This window comes from Arvicanthis niloticus, chromosome 17 (genome assembly GCF_011762505.2).
Source record: "Arvicanthis niloticus isolate mArvNil1 chromosome 17, mArvNil1.pat.X, whole genome shotgun sequence".
NCBI classification, from domain to species: Eukaryota; Metazoa; Chordata; class Mammalia; order Rodentia; family Muridae; genus Arvicanthis; species Arvicanthis niloticus.
In genome coordinates this window covers 10,958,511-10,971,711 of record NC_047674.1, presented here as the reverse complement: position 1 = coordinate 10,971,711, position 13,201 = coordinate 10,958,511, and the positions used below count along the sequence as shown (strand labels likewise).

General features: G+C 38.8%; 1 pseudogene; it reads left to right on the top strand.

Moving 5' to 3' along the window:
- The first annotated feature begins 546 nt into the window (after positions 1–546).
- On the top strand, positions 547–12,953 carry LOC117722723 (acyl-CoA-binding domain-containing protein 5-like; annotated as a pseudogene).
- Positions 12,954–13,201: the final 248 nt, after the last annotated feature.

Here is a 13,201-nt window from a genome sequence, read left to right as displayed (position 1 = left end):
AATAGACTTAATTATGTGACAGCTACTTAGCCCCTCAAAGGACAGAGATAATACATTATGGATTATAATATATTTTAATAGCCACAGCTCAAGTGCAGAGCACCGTGAAGCACACGCAGTTTAATTTGGTTAATTTACCACTGAACATATTTAACCTCCCCATTTTTATCTATTCCATGTTTCTTCCTTTGATCTTCTTTTAATTTCTCATGTTCTTTCTCTTTAGCCACTCTAGTAAGATATCCTTCTACCCCGCATCCATGCTATCTAGTGCAACAACCTCTTCCTGATAGTGTCCCAATTCAATAATTCCTTCTAGAATAACATCAGTGGCATCAAATGACAATCACATGATCGCCCTGGTGATCATTTATATGTACCTGCTTTGAAAATCAGTGATGGCTTATTTGGACTTATTTTGTTTAAAAGAAATTGGCAATAATTATGCTTTGGGTGTAATTCAAGATTGCTTCCCCCAAACAAAGTATGTAAGAAGGATACAAGAAACACTGTTAACTTCTCCACCTTGCTCCTAAGGAACCAGCGATGTACACACCCAATGAGTCTGTGTACAAGGAAGAAGCAGGGGCTACAGGAGCTCAGAGTGAGGTTTGTGGCACAAGAACAACACATTTATCTTTTTTTTTAAGGATCTATTTGTTTATATTTTTATGTGTTTATGAGTGTGTGTGACTGCTTAAGTTTATGTGAACCATGTCGGTCCCCCAGGACCTGGAGGTGTAAATGGTTGTGAGCTGACATATGGGTGCTGGGAACTGAGCTCTCCACGAGAGCATTAAGTCCTTTTAACTACTGAGCTGCCTTATCTCCAGCTCCCATGTTTCTTAATTTAGAAAAGATAGGCAAAGTTTTTGAATAAAAGATCACTTAAAAAAAAAAAAACCTAAAGAATTTCAAGACAATTTCTAGTGTTACTTTTGTTACATGTCTTTGGTGTATTTATTTATAGATGAAAAAAAAAGAGTCTGTCAGATCTTTTGACAATAACCTACTCATAGCGTTTATGCATGGCATCTTTCTCTTTTATCTTATTAGCTTGCTGTGCATGTAACTTATGGAATCAAGGCAGGAAAATGCTATTAATCCCTCTTTGTTCCAACTTTTCAGAATAATATGTGGGTACTGTATAAACTTCCAAAGACAATTCATAACTTTGAAGATAGGATTATGAATATACTAAACTTTATTTGACAGGTTTATGTATCTCAGTTACAAATAGACAGTCATCTCTGGATAGGAAGGACATGCCCAGAGGTCATCAGCTTTACCCTTTTGACACCTCAGTCCTTATGTTCTGTCATAGCAGGATACCTCAGACATCTCTTATGCCTGACCTCACCTATTCAGAAGCCAGCTAGTGTTCTAAAGAGCTCAGCAATGTAAGTATCAGAAGTTACAAGCTGTTTTCTTAACTTATTTATTTATTTTTTTTTATGAGACAGGAACAATAGAAGGGAAGTAACAATGTGGTAAAAAGCAGTCACTTGCAATAAAATAAGAAAATAGAATGATGGAAATGTCAAGTAGTTTTAAAATATTTCTATGAAATTTATTGATTTATAATTTATGTAGGCAGGGGAGAGTAACGCGTATACCATGGCTGTAATATGATTATTTTCTGCATCTTGCTTTTTAAAAGATTACCAGTTGCTACTCAACTGGCCCTTTTTAGACTTCTTAGCCATCAAAGTGCTTGACCTTTGACCTTCAATGCTAGTTGCCTTTTGGATTTTGGGGAACAGACTAGGATATAAAACAGTATAGGATATAGGAGGTGGGTAGCAGAGTGAGAAGAGAAGTCACTTGGTAGAGAAGAGATTGTTAGGAGACAGTTGAGACGGGAGAGGCTGAGCTAAGCAGATAGGCTACAGCAGTTGTTATGGTTTGGAGCTGCTGGTACTGGGAAAACTGGGAGAAGGGACTGTTTAAGCACTGCTGGGGAACTGAGGGAGGAGTGGTTGGGAGAAACGTTTGAAGGGCTGGACTGGAAACTAGGAGGAACTGTTGGGAAGGAAATTAGATTTAGGGATCTCTCTCTTCTTCTCTCTTCTCTCTTCTCTCTTCTCTCTTCTCTCTTCTCTCTTCTCTCTTCTCTCTTCTCTCTTCTCTCTTCTCTCTTCTCTCTTCTCTCTTCTCTCTCTTCTCTCTTCTCCTCTCTCCTCTCTCTCTCTCTCTCTCTCTCTCTCTCTCTCTCTCTCTCTCTCTCTTCTTTATCTAGTGATAAGGTGATAAGGGGTGAAACAGGAGGGGGGATAAAAGGTGAGGAAAAGAAGAACACACAAAGTGGCAAAGGCCAGCATGGAGCAGTCAGAGGGCAACTCTAAGGAGTAGGTTCTCTTCTTTCAGTATGTGGGCTCTGGAAAATGAAGTAGGCTGTCAGACTTGGTAGCAAGCACCTTTACCCATGGAATTACCTCATTGTAATTCTAATTAGTTAATGATATCCAAAATACAAAAGTCAAATATTCCTGTAATGAAATGCTTTAGAAGAAAATTGAATGTATTTTCCCATAATACACATGTTATATTTCTAGTATCACAAAATGGTCTGAGGACATTAGCATGGTGTTTTTATCATGGATTTTTAATCTACTTATGGCTTTTGTGTCTCCATTTTTAAAGAACATTTAGTCTCAAATGTTTCCATAGACATACTAGTTTTTAATTGCTTTATTTTTAGAAAATATCTTGGTAACCCCTGTATAAATTTTTGTAAAGGTAGTATATACTTTTTTAAATTAAAATTATTTTTATACACTGCATTCTGACCATGGTTTTCCCTCTCTTGTCTTCTCAGATCCTTCCCACCTCCCTAATTATCCAAGTCCATGCTTTCTTTTTGTCTCCCTTTAGACAAACAAACAGCCATAAAACCCACAAAACCACAAAATTGGAAATCATATTATATAAACAAAACATATGGTTAAAAATGCCCAGACAAAGGATTATGAGACAAAACATATCCAAAATATTGTTGGATTTGTATTAGTGTTGGGTATTTACTGCTGGAAATGGGGTCTCTTTTAGGGGTGATTTTATACCCAATGACACTCCAATAAAGAAAACTAATATTTTTCTTTGTGAGAAGTTGTCAATTGGAGATAGCCTCTAGTTAGAGATGGGGCTCCTGGGATCCCATGTGTATTAAACCTGTGCAGGCCTTGAGAATCCTGCCACTGTCTTTGTGCATGTGTCCTGTTCTTTCTGGAAGGGATTGTTTCCTTGGAGTCTTTCATTCTCAATGGCTATAATTTTTCTACCTCTTCTTCCATACAACATCCTGAGTCCTGAGAGAGAGGGGGGTTTGATGAAAAGATTCCAAGGTCTTTCACTCTTTGCACATTGTCCAGTTGTGAGTCTCTATATCAGTTCCCATTTACTGTAGGAGGAGGCTTCTCTGATACTGGCTGTATGGGGGACTGATCTATGGGTATAGCTGAATGTTGTTAGTAATCATTACTTTTCTATGTTCTTTTAACAAAACAGTATCTGGTTTCCCCCAATTCAATGCCCTATATAGTCTAAGGTTTTGGGCAACCTGAGTAGTACTGGACATGGATTCCATCTCATGGAGTGGCTCTTAAATCTAATCAGATAGTAGTTGCTTACTGTTGTTAAGGTTTCATTGCTGTAAAGAAACATCATGACCAAGGCAATGCTCAGGAAAACATTTAATTGGGGTTGTATTTTAGCTTCAGAGGTTTAGTCCATGATCATCATGGCGGGAAATGTGGTGTTGGAGAAGGAGTCAGGAGTTCTACATCTTGATCTGCAGGCAGCAGGAGACTGTGTACAACACTAGGCATCGATTGAGCATATATAACCTTAAAACCTCACCTCCACAGTTGACACACTTCCTTCAGCTAGGCCACACCTTCTAATAGTGCCATTCTCTATGGCCAAGCTTTCAAACACATGAATCCATGGAGGTGGGCATTTCTATTTGAACCACCACAGTTACTCCCCAAACTCTTGTGCCACTATTATACTAGTGTATCATACAGGCAGGTCATTCTATTTCCTCTACTTTAGAGTTTTTTTCATTACTCCTTTCCCCCACATTATACCTAACGTCTGTGGTGATATGGATTCCAGCATGCATATCAATGGTTTAAAATCTAACATCCACATAAAGGAGAATACATACCATATTTGTCTTCTGAGGTCTAAATTACATCACACAGGAAGGTATTTTCTATCTCTATTTACCTGTGAACTTCATGATTTTTGTTAACTAAGTATTAATATATTGAGTAACTGTATCACACTTTTATTATCCAGACATCTGCTGCTAGACATCAAGGCTGTTTCCAGTTGATCTATACTATGAATGAAATGGCAATGAATACAGATGAGCAAGTGTCTCTGTAGTAGAATGTAGCCATTTGGGAATATGGCAAAAGTGGTATAGCTTGGTCTTGTAGTAGATTGATTCTTGTTTTTATGAGGAACTGCCATGTTGATTTCTATAGTGGTTTCCATAGTTTGCACTCCCACCCACAATGGATGAGTGTTCTGCATACCCCTACATCCTTGCCTACATAAGCTGTTATTTGTTTTATTGATCTTGGTCCATTCTGATAGGAGATGCGTGAAATGTCAGAGTAGTTTTCTTTAAAATGTTTCTCAGCCATTTGAGTTCCTTTTGTGAAAACATTACATTTAATTCTGCTCCTCATTCTTTAATTGTGTTATTTAATGACGAATTTCTTTTTGTAGTTTTTTGTATATATTAGATATCAGCCCTCTATCAGATGTGTAATAGGTAAAAATACTTTTTTCATTCTGTAGCCTGTGTCTTTATTTGGATGATGGTGTCCTTTCCTATACAGAAGCATAACTTTAATTTTTTCAAACCTTATTTTTAATTATGGTTCTTAAACCCTTTAATCTCCCTTGTAGCCCGCCTCCTACCAGAGGTAGTGGAAAACAAAGGATATGGGGTAAGTGGACCTGTTTAGAAAGGTTGTTTGGAGCAACTTCCATCTGTGTTGTCTGGAGATCTGTAGTTCAGTTCACAGGTTAGCAGGCAGTGGCAGCTTGATTCACTTGCAAATACTTCACAGACACACCAGCAATCCAGTTAGGTAGAGTCAGGGTAGCAGAAACAGCCAGGTCTCAGTCTTGGTTTGAGTCAGCAGGAGGGACCAATAGGAATACCAGAAGAAGTTCTTGGTTGTGCCTATCACAGCAAAGTGAAGATCAGTAAAGATTTGAGACCCACAAATGTTCCACAGCTACTTCTGTAAACAAGCTTAACTCAACCTCCATACTGTGTGTGGAGTCCCATTTATACACTCCAAACATCACATGTCCTCTACAGGTCTTGCCTGCCCTGTACTTGTAGGAAGTACAAATTTTGAGTCCAAGTTTTGTGGGTGGGTTGTTGTCCTCATCCCTCCACTGGAAGTCCTGTCTGGCAATAGGAAGTGGCCACTTCAGGCTCAGTATTCCCCACTGTTAGGAGTCTCATCTAGAGTCACCCTTATAGACATTCTGCTAGAGTCTCTCCTATCACAGGTCTCTGGCATGTCTCAGATATGCTTCCCATTCTCCTACCCCAGCCTCCACCAGCTACTGATTTCTATTCACCAGTCTCCCAGGGCTCGCTCTCCTCTGAGTGGGTAGGAGTATCTTCCCACCCACTCTGCAAGACAAGGTACTTCCTCTCTCGCTGAGGCCAGACAAGGCAGCCCAACTAGAAGAACATACCTGGTATACCAGCAACAGCTTTTGGGCTAGTCTTGCAGGACCCACATGAAGACCAAGCTGAACATCTGCTACATATGTTCGGGGAGACCTAGATCCAGCCTGTGTATGTTCTTTGGTTGATCGTTCAGTCTCTGAGAGCCCCAAGAGTTCAGGTTTGTTGGCTCTGTTGATCTTTCTGTGGAGCTCCTATACCTTTCAGGACCCACAATCCTTCCTCTTGTTCTTTGTTAAGAGTCTCCAAGCTCCATCCAGGGTTTGGCTGTGGGTTTCCATCCCTCTGAGTCAGATGGTGCAACACTCATCTGGGTAGAGCCTCTTAGAAGACAACCATGCTAGGCTCTTGTCTGCAAGCACAATAGAGTCATTAATAGTAGCAGAGGCTGGTGTTTGCCCATGGGATGAGTCTCTAGTTGGGCCTGTTATTGCTTGTCCATTTCCTCAGTCACTGCTACATTCCCTGTTCCTGAATTTCTTTTAGACAGGATAAATTTTGGATTGAAAATTGAAAAAAATTTCTTGTGCTTCAACTATATAGCATTTCTCAGGGCTGACTGTAGAAAGATTACTGAGGCTCCTTAGAGGCATACTTTCTTGATTGTCAGAATGTGTGTATTTTTACCATTGTCTAGGGTTCTGGGGTTGGGCTGATTGGAGTGACTCAGCTGATGATATCTATTCTTGACTTTGTTGGGTAGTGTTCTATTCCTTGATTTCTGTTGCCATCTCTGAACCTTAGGAAATTGTGGTGACTATCAAAAAGTGTTATGTGGGGGAGGGAGATACTTAGAGGGAGGCTCCCCCTACTCAAAGAAGAAGGGGAGGGTGGAAAGCAGGAGGATCTGTGTGGGGGGTACTGGGAGGAGAGGGGGGTTGATATTGGGATATAAAGTGAATAAATAAATTGAATTTAAAAAGTGGTATCTGACAAACACTGTGACCCTCACATACCCCTTCATCCCAATACACACATTCATAATAAATAAAGGGAAATCAAATTGTAAAAAGACAGTGTTTGTGAAAAATGTAATCTCTGAGATTTGTTCTATAAAGTGTCTTACAGATGAACAGAAGTTCTATAGAACTTCCAAGCCACTGAGAGGTTGGTTTCCCACTCAGAAGGCAATGGAACACTACATAGAAGAGTGGCATCAACCCATTGCAGTCCCAGTGACCACAACAGGAGCAAGGGCCCTGAAGATGCTCCATCGATGAGTGACTGGGACATTTTCAAAGGAAGCAGATGTTGTGATCCATTGAAATTGTATTTGTACTTGTTTACTCTGTGAAAAAGTACCAGCAGGAAAAAAAAAAAAAAAAAAAACATTTCATCCAGATTCACTTAAAACAAATAATGCAGTGCCTGATGCTGAATGTACTGATGCTGACATACTGAAGCATCCCTGGAAATTGTTTGGATACAGAATTGACCAAGTGACTTTTATGTTGAATGTGTCACTGTTTTGCACACAGTCACAGGGAAGTTTGTGGTATACAATGTACACGTGGAAAACATTTGTGATCCTTGTTAATTTGGATTAATTTGTATTGTAAATGCATCCTTTAACACCTTGTACCCATATTCATGAGCTTGATAACTGCACTGTTTAGGTCTTTATTTTTCCTCTTGTTTCCCTGAGGACACTTTCAGTGTTTAACCCACTCTAATGACTCTTCCCCTAGTGCCCAACCTGACTGTGTGTGTGTGTGTGTGTGTGTGTGTGTAGGCAGCTTTACAGCACAAAGAACTGGGTGTGTTAGCCACTTCTGTGTTGTTTCCCTTCAGCTTTAGCTTGCTTTCTTATTTCACATGACTTTGTCTGACACAGTACTATTCTTAAGTCTTGGCATCAGCGACTGTATCCTTTTCTGTTCATGTTGTAGGTACTGTTTGTGATCCCATTGAATTTCCAGCATAGTTGTGTTTCCTGCCTCTGAATTGTTTATTGTTTTAGTCTTTACAACAGTGCTGTTGTGGATGTATACAGCACACCCTTGTTTTGTTTATAGAATCTTGTTATATTGCACATATATTTTGTTTGCACCGCAATTTGCTTTGTCGTAGGCATGTGCTTTGTGTATTTGCTGAATTTGCTGAACTGTCAGTGGTGATTCGTACCTGACACTCATCTCTCTCTTCCAAGTCACTGACAACTAAAATAGCCCTTCTTCTCAGTATCACATTTCCCTATTAACTACACACATAGTTGGTGCTCCTTCACCCACTAGGTAGGGCATGAAGATTGTGAAATGCCCAAATAAAGAAGAATAAGGTTCCTTAAGAGCTTTAGGCTTAAGTTAAGTCCATAAAATGTGTCCCCTTTCTTCCTTCAGTCCTCCCTCTGTCCTTTTTCTCTTTCCTTTCCTCATTTTTTAAAAATCTTGTGCTTTTCTCACAAATAATTGTCCTGGCCATCAGGGCATTAAACAGGGGTCCGGGGAGGTCACCTGGAAGAGAAGATGGGGGGCAGGCGAAAACAAAGAAAGGCAATCTGTCTATAGGCTGATCAAATTGCAATTTTTACTTTTTCACACAGGGGATTTATACACAAAAAGGCAGAATGTGGGGAAGGGGATGATGCAGGAGCATAGGTGTTCAGGGGGAGTACAGATATCTTCCAGAACAGTGTGTCAGCTGGGTTCAGGGGACAGGACACTATGACTCCGCCTATGACTCATTTGTCCTAATCTAAGGTGGTACTATCTACCAAAGTCACCTATCTCAAGGTCTATGACTAGAGCCTGGCAACTGTCTACCAAAGCTGTTTGTTTACAATAGCTTCTAGCCATCTGTTCTAGTGTTTTTCCACAGAGACCCAAGACTTTGTGCTAGCAGGCATGCATGTTAGGCCTACCGCTGTCTTCAGGCCTATGGCTGATTCCAGGCCTTCAGTGTATACACAGAGATGCCCTTGACAAATAATATTGTTAAATTTCTAATGCCTTAAATTTTATAGTTCTACTAACTATTTTTTGTGGAAGGGGAAAAAAACTCCCAGTCTGGTTCCCAGAAAGACAACCAAACCCTGCTGTATGTACAATTTCTCTCTGCTTTGAATCCATGTTCTAAGTCTTGTACACTCATATTGCCTAATAGTTATTTCTACTCAATGACACTATTATTATTGCTACTAATATGGCCAATACTTGCTGTGCTATTATTATAGATAATGAAATCCAAACCATACTTCTACTGATGCTGGGTAATTTTATCCCAGGTCTCCTCACAATGTACAGAAGGCAGACAGGCTTCATGTTCTCAGAATTCTCCTCCTTTTGTGCTTTCCCATTGTGCTCTTGCAACAAGGACATTAATGTTTGATTAAGAAGGCTGCAGAAAGCAGCATTTATTAATCTCTGAAGGCAGTTCTAGTCAGGTGCTGAGCAGAGAGAGACCAGAGATTCACACTAGCTTCTTGGTTGGCTCCAGAGAACTATTCCTTATAGATTTAGGCAGAGTAAGTTAATGGGAGCTTTCATTTATTTGTAGATATAACGCTGCCCTGTGCATTTCTAATGCTGACCCCTAATGCCCCATAAGCATTTCACACTAAGATCATAGTTTCATGGTGGTGACTTGTGTGATTTTCCAATGATTGATTAATTCTACTTTAAAAAAAATAAATAATTCAGGTTTCTGATACATAAGGTGTTTCTATTTTCACTGCCCAAACCCTGATAACAATTTGAAACTCAGATAAGGAGTTTGGGATTAAGGAACCTGTTTTGGTAAGTCACATAAATCAAAGAGCACACAGGAGAGACATTAGTCCTAATGTCTGTCTCAGCTTTTGTGTCACAAGCTACTGCTTCTGTCCTCTTACAAGTATTTCCTGTGCTCACCTCCAGTGACACTGCCTCAGCAAGTTTTTTCTGATCTTCTCTGGCTGCAGCTTCTCTGAGCATCCCCAGTGAACTGTGAGGAAACTTGAGTCAATATTTGGTCCTGAGTCCTGACTATGGGTTAATGGAAGGTACCCCATTTTACTGCATTACAAAAAGGACAACAAAAAGAAAAATAGTTTTCCCATTATATGATCTCTAGCAGTTTTATAAAGCTGTGAAGAAGGGCTGCCTGAGGAGTTCGTTGCAATTCCTATGATGGATGTGGGGCCCATGTGATAAGTTTTTGTTCTACTGCCAAGTAGGTTTTATTTTTAGCCTAAGAAAGCCCTGGTTTGTCTATTCAGTATGTAGACTATTTCCTCCTTCTTGAGGGACAATTTAATCCATTTAAACAAGGGATTGAAGATCTGAGATTAGGTTTATGTTATATTTATGAAATCTGTTTTCATTCATATTGTTTTACTGAGTTCAGTGATCTGAACTGATGAAATATGTTTTTTTTTTCTACACATCTACTTATAGTACAAATTGTAAGCTATAAAGAAATAGTCCATTTAAATGCAATCAACATTTGGTCTAAGGCACAAATGTGTCAATTTTTCTAAAATTTGTAAGACATTGCCACCAAATTTTTCTTGTCAAAGATTTAAATTGTGTGTCTTTTAACTAAAAATAAATCAGTAAATAAAATATTTTTCTTTAACCATAAGTGATTTATGAAAAATGTGCAAAAGGGCTTTGGTATATCTTGTTTTATTTCATAGAGATTTACCAGGAAAGATTTGCTGCCATTGTCACTGAATAATGTTACATGCACTCAATTAAACAGGCACTTTAAAGAATCCTGAACTAATTTTGATCTATGTTCTTAATAATTTAGAATGTTTTTTGAGATAAGTCAATTATTTATTTAAAAATTTCTGTTTATTAATATGAATTAGTTAACTTATTTGAATATGTAAAGAAAAAGATAAGGGAACGAGGAAGAATTTCTTTTGTTAGACAAGATTGATGTTAACTTATCTTCATTTACTTCTTTCTACAGAGGAGTAATTCAGATGTTTTGCATAGCAGTGTCTATTACTATTAGCAGATTCTATTACTATGCCTGCCCTGTAGAAAATCTTGTGTGAATTGATTCTCAGTCATCAGGTTTTAGTTGTTTGATAGTCTCTCCTCATTGTTTACTTATTCTAGACTCTTCCTGGATCTCTGTTCAGGTGTTCAGTTTATCACAAACACTATTTTTGACCTCAGAGATTCACAACATGGAAGGAAGAACAAACATGTACAGTAACCAACCATTGTACAACTAGAGATCTTGAGAAAGACATGGTAAACTGAATTATTACAGAAGAAGAACTGGCAAAAGTTGTTTAACTCATCAGGAAGGTCATGTACCAGAGATGATGTATTAGCTGGTAACTAAGCAATATGAGATAGAGTTTTTGAAGTTCTTCAATTCTCACAAAAATGTTCTGGATATTTGCTTGAAGATGAGCTAAAGTATCTTCTAAACATGCATAAAATGATTATAAGCTGGAAATTATATATATATATATGTGTGTGTGTGTGTGTGTGTGTATGTGTGTGTTGTCAATTTCACTGTAAACTAGCTTTTGTTGTATAACTCTTCTCTTATTTTAGATAGCAATAGTTTCATGTAGTGATTAATTTAAGGATAACTGCAACATTCATTTAATTGTGGTGTATAATTCCAAATACTGTATCTTTAGTTAAAGTGATACATTAATAACCTAGTAAAGTTTTGCGTAAATGGGTTGTTTTGGAGAACAATAAACACTTTCCAAAAAGTTATCAATGTTGTTTTCTAAGAGTTAATGACAACATATGTAATATTAACTCAGATTTTTTCTAGAAACCTTTTAACACCTAGAGATGTTATAAAAGTATTGAATCCCAATGCTTGGGAGACAGGCATGCAGATCTCTGAGTTCAAAGTCAGTCTACAGAACAAGTTCCAGGACAGCCAAGCTTAGGCAGTGAAGGAGTTGGAAAACAGAGAGCTGGTGATGATGTAATAGAAAAGGGGGCCATGTTCCAGCCGCAGCAAGCAGCAGACTTGGCAGCTTTGGCCATGTGGCTCTGGCTTTAGAGTGAAAAATAGAAAAGATTACTGGGACAACTGATCTGGTTAGCTGGAGCTAAAATATTAGCAGTGATTAAGAAGAGACCAGCATTGCTGAGATAAAATCTTCTGGGAAGTGTTTTCTGAGAGCACATTGTGTTCCATAGTTAGCCAACATTATACCTCATGCTGCAGCTGTACTTGATCTTGGTAATGTTCTGACCTTTTCAAATACCAAAGCTGTTAATGGTAAAGCAGAGAGCAGTGATAGTGAGGCTAAGTCTGAGGAAGAAGAGACCCAAGAAGAGTTAAAAGGAGCAGAACAAAGTGTCAGTGATGATAAGAAAATGATGAAGAAATCAACAGATAAGAATGTGGAAATCTTTGTTACCAATGGCTATAAAGATAGCTTTGCTCAGGATATACATAGTGACATTCATACTACTTCTTCCCGGAGTATCAGAAACAGTGAAGATGAGAAGCCTGGAGAGCAGAGCTCACAGCGGACAGCAAACACTGCTGTCTGTGTTCACCAAGATACAAATGAAGATCCCAGTGAAAATGCTTCAGGAAGACATCATTTGACAAGTGGTTCAGATAGTGAAGTATACTGTGATTCTATTGAGCAATTTGGACAAGAAGAGTATGACTTAGGTGGTGATCTTACTCAGCACTTGGAAAGTTCTGGGTTTTGTGAAAATGCTCAACAATCTCCTGGAAAATTGGCAGCATTGGGAAAGTGCAGATAGAAGCAGTCAAAAGAAAAGGTAAAGTGAAGCACGGAAGAGAAGATGGCAGAAGTAGCAGTGGAACACCTCACCGTGAGAAGAGAGGCAGAGAGAGCAAGGACTTCTCCAGTGCCTGGAGAGGGAGAGGGCATAGAATGCCACATTTGAGTGAAGGAACCAAGGGTCAGCAAGTAGGAAGTGGGGGTGATGGAGAACGCTGGGGCCAGAGGCAGCCTCAATGAGCAGATCGCTCTTGTGCTCATCAGATTGTAGGAGGACATGTGGAATGTCCTTCAGAGACTTCACAAACTGGAAACACTAACTGCTTCCCAGGCGAAATTATCATTGCAGACAAGTAATCAGCCCTCCTCACAGAGACCATCTTGGTGGCCCTTTGAGATGTCCCCTGGTGCATTAGCTTTTGCTATCATATGGCCTTTTGTTGCTCAGTGGTTGGTGCATTTGTATTATCAAAGAAGGAGAAGAAAACTAAATTGAAGAAATGGCCTTTTATTCAAGAAGACTGTTGGGCCTGAATGACCTAAGAGATGGATTGGAAATGAAGTTGAATTCACAAGAAAAATCTCATTCTGTGATAATTACATTTTTTTTTTATCCAGTAGTTTGGTTTATATAAATATTCTTTGCACTACGAAAATGGTAACATTTTAAAGGCTAATACTGCTGATACTTGAAAAATCAATCTCAACTAGGTTTTAAGTATCATCCATAGACTTACTCTTTTTGAGCTTGAAGGACTTTAATTTATTAATTATTGTTCAGTAACTGTCACCTGATTTTCTCCCAT